The sequence below is a fragment of the Sphaeramia orbicularis genome, chromosome 2 (genome assembly GCF_902148855.1).
Source record: "Sphaeramia orbicularis chromosome 2, fSphaOr1.1, whole genome shotgun sequence".
Classification (NCBI taxonomy): domain Eukaryota; kingdom Metazoa; phylum Chordata; class Actinopteri; order Kurtiformes; family Apogonidae; genus Sphaeramia; species Sphaeramia orbicularis.
In genome coordinates, this window is record NC_043958.1 from 12,921,364 (window position 1) to 12,927,445 (window position 6,082).

A 6,082-nucleotide genomic window follows, 5' to 3' on the forward strand; every position below is an offset into this window, starting at 1 on the left:
TATGGTTAATTAAGAGTGGCGCCCCCTGGTGGATTAATTGAGAAGCGCTCATTCCAACGCATTAAATGTCAGTCGCAGCACTTTGTTGCAGTCAGACTAATGACAACGACAGTGAAGCACATTTTCAAAAGGACCTAAGAACTGTAATGGTATTATAAAGTACTCATGTCAGAACTTGGTATCGGCAAGTACTCAAATGTAAGTACTTGTACTCGGTGTGGAAAAAAGTGTTATTGGTGCATCCCTAAATTTTTTTTAATCTTTTATTTCATTTCTCTATTCACTTGTGTCTTTGCATGTGTGTGTGCATGTGTGTGGTCTCATCTGGTTGAGGTTTTCTTGGAAGGAAACGAGTCCATATGCTACAAGAAGGCTGCCTGTGACCTCACACCAGGACCCTGCTATAGTCTGCCACTATCCACAAGGAGGGCGAGAGACATAGACGGAGGAGGAGACAGAAAGTGAGAGAGAAAATAAAATGAGGTGGTGGGTAGAGACATGGAAAAACAAGGGAGGAGGGAGGGGGAAAGAGATGCCAAGACAGAGGGAGATAACAGCAGTGGAAGCGGAAATAGGAGATACAGTCAATACGTCACCACACGGCATCATTACAAGGCTTATATTTAGTAGATAACACTTTATGTTGCAAGAGAAAGAAAAATGAATATCAACAGAGTGTAACATGTCAGTCAGACCTGGCAGACCCCAATGAGGGTGTACAGAGAACGTTTGGCGGAACCCTCATCATCTCCCACCTCCAGTAGAGCTTGGACTCTGAATGGACTATGTTCAGTGTCCCCCCTGGAGGAGCTAGGGGAGGTTTTAGGGGAGTGGGTAGTCTGGGGGTCCCTGCTGAGGCTGCTGCCCACCTCGATCCAGACCCAGATATGCAGAAGAGGATAGATGGATGACATGTTCATTAGATGTATTAAATAGAAGACACTGGCGAATCTTATCTGTCCATATTCAACTTTTCTCTTTTGGAAAAGACCATTGGAGAACAGCAGGAGATCAAATTTCTTCCCCAAGTAATTTTGATGAATTCAGAAATTAATTCTTGATATTATTGTCATTCTGATTTAGCATCTCCTCCTACTTCTCCAAAATAGTATGAGCATTTAATAGCCATTTTTGCAACAATATACCCATTGGAAGCGGAATTTCCTGCTCCCACAGTGACATTTGAGCAGCCCTGTCGTTGTCAACAGACTTAAATAATAGTAGCTGCTTTTATATAAGTGGCATTAATAATTACACATACATATTATTATGATGATTCATCTTCTAATATTGAATCTAGTATAAAGGGCCATCAAACATAGCCTGTTAACTCCATCTAAATCCATTTATTTGATCTTTTTCATAACATTTTTATTTGTTTTCAGTAACATGCATGAAGCAACCTTTTATTTTAAGAAATCTATAAATCTCTGACATTGCTGGTTTAGCTTTTAGAAGATAATATTATTTGGTGAAATGGTGATTAAAAGTTTATGGAAAGAAAAATTCTCTCTTTCTGTAATATATACATCAGGCTTGTGTCTAGGACAGTCTGAAACTTCTAGAAAAAAGTCTGGATGCTGTACTTATTCCTTTGTGAAAGAAGAGTTTAATAGCTACGTTTCATGATGCAAAAACAGTAGCACATTGATGTCAGTCTATTCTGAGGCCTCCCTTTTGCTAGTAGTGGTAATTGAACTTTCATGAAGCAGTGGTGATGGCACGAGCCAAGGAAGTTCTGAAAAAACAGAATTTAGGTTTGATTCAGTACCATTACTAGTGCTGTCCATGGTGCTGATTCTGCTGTACTGTAGAAACTGGCTTTCCCTAGGGACATGTCTACTTTTTTTATTTATTGATTTTTATTTTTATTTTTTTAACCAGCTTTACCACTAGAAATCACCACAATAATTAAGAAGATTGGTAAATTTAGCAGTTTTACCTGATTTACATGGGCTGTTGTACTGTTTCCTCTGCTTTCTCCTCTGCTAAAGATATACAAGTTTTTATTCCATAAGCTGTAGACATATTTCAGTGAAGATTGATGAGGCAAATAACATATCAGCAACTAATTATCGTAAACCAAACAGCAATGTCTTATAACATGTGTTCAAGGGATCTTTAAAAATTCCAGCCATAACCCACAGGCAATTGTCTAAACAGATTGTTCTAAACAGATTCTCATCTTATTAAATAATATGTACATGCAACATATGCAGAATCGTAATATATGAAAAAAAGTGTGAAAACGTTTTGGTATTAAGACATTAAAGAGCAAAGGGGTATCTCCAGGTGATTTTCCAAAAACCAGACAGAACCAACAGGCTCCATCTACATGATCTTAGTTGTATTTTGTTAATATGTGGGTTTGTGTATGTACATATGTATGTCACTACACATTCGTCTGCAGTAAGTTTGCGTGTGGAGACTGAGCATCTAGAGAAACCAAATCACAGAACAGGAGACAGATTTGTTTAATCCAGATGGACACTAATGGGTCAAGGTTTGTGTTTTTGTGTTTCAAGCATGCATAAGCATCATTCAAAGCTATTATAGCTGACGTTTAAGGAAACGCCGTCTCGCAGAAGACACACATAGCCTGGGGGCGACGAAACAAGAATAATAAGCAAAAACGAGTGTGTGTGCTTTCCCATGCTAGATCATTTCCCTGAAATCAAGTGGCATCTTCATTATCCACATATTTAAAAATACTCTATATGCCTTCATACATTAGTGTTTGTGTGTGCAAATCTATACCATTACTTCACATCGCCAGTGGCAGTGTTGTGACTAAGGAACGTAGCATTGACAGTTTTCTTCCTATAAATATTGTAGAGTTCAGGTACTAAATTAGAAAAATACTCTTGGGATTGCTTGGATAAATAAATTACTGAATCTTACTTTTTGTGTGTTCTTATACATGAAAAATGTATTGTTATTATATGTGGTGACTTATGTGTGGCCGCTTGAGGAAATAGCCCCAAGGTTTCTGGTAATGTTTATTGTAGTGAAGACCAAGGAAATGTCACATAGAATATCTATATGGTTCGATTTTTTTTATTTATTTATTTTTTAGATTTTTCTGAATTTAGAAGTAGAAAATTATCTACACAATCTTACTCCCAACTTGTCGAATACTGATGCTTGGTCAATGTGTCACATTTCAACACACAGGGTACCCTTAGAGTGTCACTTTTTGACACGTGGGGGAGGCATCGTTTCTTGACGAGCGTGGTAGTTCGACAGATGTCTAGGTGATACCATGGTTACAGTTGTTAGGTTTAGGCATATATACAATTGGGTAGTGTTAGAGGAAAAGGAATGAAGAAATGGTGAGAAACAAGAAAGCAAGTACACACGGATAGATAGAATACGCAAGTAGAATTTATCAAGGCTTTTAGTTTCTGCCATCAAAGCATTTACAGTGTTCTGCTGGGCTCCCTGTATGTTGACAACTGGTGTTATAGGGGTGACCCAGGAGTTAAAAATAGGCAGCACAGGGTCATGACCAAACAGCAGCATGTGATGACGTAATGACCAAAGTGTTCTTTTTTTATGGCTTTTATTTTTTAGTAACTTTTTCCAAACATATCACATCATCACACATCAAATACTAACATTAGAGCACTGGTAAATTGCCCACCCTCCCACCTGCCTGTAACCCGAAGGGATCTTCATATCGATATTGTGGCTTTTACCCCACACACATCACCTTGGAGTGTCTATGTATATAATATATACATACACCATAAGTATCTACACAGAGGTGTCTAATCATAATATACAAACATGCAAACATAAGGTATGTGATCATTGTCTTTTCAGTGTGAATTCTCTTAGCCTTTAGTCTTTGAGATCTAAAGATTCCAGGTATTTGCTCCATTTCAAAAGTTATGTTTGTCTTGTCCTGCATCCTTTATGACTTTCTTTCATATGATGACCAAAGTATTCTAATTAAAATTTTTCTAATTATGTAATCTGAGAGAAAAAAAATTATAGGTCCTAGCACCAAACCCTGTGGAACTCTATGATTTATCTTTTGCGTACAAGATTCATTAGTAACGAGATAAATTAGAAACAAATCTGATAAATAATATTTAATCCAAGTGAGGCTCCAGTGCAGAATGTTCTAAACAAAGGTACAATTAAAGGAGTATATAAAGTGCTTTATAAAAACAGTCCATTCAGTGGTTAAAGTGCTGTTTCTTTAAAACACAGGCGAGAGAGCAGTGAAGGTATAGGTGGGAGTAAACACAGATGTTTGTACTCAGTTCCTGCAGTTATAGGAGGGGTAACACATGGAAATTTTAGAACCCCTGACAGTAGCTCTGACAGAAAGAATACCGATAATCCCTGGATAGATTCAGGGGCCGCCTGTCCAGCTCTGGCCCCTGAAAACATTTAACCCCCCACTGGTGCATTGAAGGCCAGTCTCTCCAACTGTTAACACACCCTCCACCCTCCACCCCCAGGCCACTGATCTGGCTAAAATCCTCAAACAGGAGCCATGACATCGACTGACACAGAGCATAAAATATCCCGCGGCTTTTTAAAGGACTTTGGCCTGGATGTGTGTGTGTGTGTGTGTGTGTGTGTGTGTGTGTGTGTGTGTGTGTGTGTGTGTGTGTGTGTGTGTGTGTGTGTGTGTGCAGTGTCTGTTCAGGGCCACTGGGAGAAAAAGCCTGAGCATGAGTGGGATCTGTGTGTGCTGCCATGAAATCTTTAGTCAAATATTTGCACAGCGGCCACCGTGGATGAGTAAGATAACCTCAGAGCTTGAACTCAATCCCTCTTTACTGAAAACAGCAGTTCAGCTCTTTCTCCTTTTGTCACATCCTCTGATTCTGTCCGTCTTCCATTCTCCAATATATTCATCTTTATTAACTCCTACTGTGTACTTTTCCCAGCTCACCAGTTGACCAATCATTTAGTATTTTCCTGCATTGAGCTGTGCATGTACATGTGTCTTGCTGTCTTGTTCAAACAGCTTCCAGAGAATTCATCGCAATCACAGGAAGGACAAGATGACAGAATAACAGAGATCAAAAAAGATAGAACAAGATAACAAATGAGATTAATGCCTTGGCCACACTTACATAGATATTTTGCAGAAAGGCATGTGTTTCGTCTATATTTGGGTTTTTCATCCACACAGAAATGGATTTAAGGAGTTTTTTTAAAGGCACTTTCTAAAGCAAAAATAATGGGAAACTCTGGTTCATGTTTATATGTCTGAACAGGGAAAAGGAAGAGATTTGAAAATGATATAATTGTTGCTTTGTGTAATAAATTTTCAACCTGGACCAATGCTTGAGGTAGCTGAAATTCCTAATTATACTCCGCTACTGCCCAGTTTAACAGATTAAAACCACCAGTTCTGCTACGTCCAGTATGATCTATGGTGTCCATAGTTTAGAGTTTCCAGAAACAACGGTTTGTTGAAGTGAAGAGATATTTTGTAAATGGAACACTGTGTGGACTGTGTGAATTTAAAAAAGAAAAAAAAAAAAGCTGATGAAATGTACTTGCATCTGTGTGGACAGTGCATAATATAATATGACATAATAGAGTGATTTAAGGGTAATGAAGGGTAAGGTAAAAACAAGTATCACTAGAGAAATGAGTGTGAGGAATGGATGAAGGGCCTAGATGAAGGGAGAGGACTTTTGGCAGCTCGTAGCATTAATCCGGTGCCTGTGTAAATGATTAGCATATATGCTAAACACTTCAATTCAATCAGCTAACACTGAGAAGGTGAGATAACTACCACAGCACATATTCCTCTCTACACCTCTGTCTCTATCGCTTTTTGTCTGCTGCCCCTCTTGACAAACTGTATGTTTCCTCTTTTGCACATTTGCACATTATTCCTCTTTTCCTGAATCCCATCTTTGTCCTTTTCAGTCATTTCTCATGTATCCATTGCCCCCCTTCTTATTATCTTATTTCCTTGTTTCCTTCCAGATTCTTTTGCCTATATTTCAAATCCAGACAAGTTAATGAACTTTTTGACCACATTAATATATTTATTATGTATCTAATAATAAGCATAAAGCAATATTCAATAAAGCTGCAGGTGAGA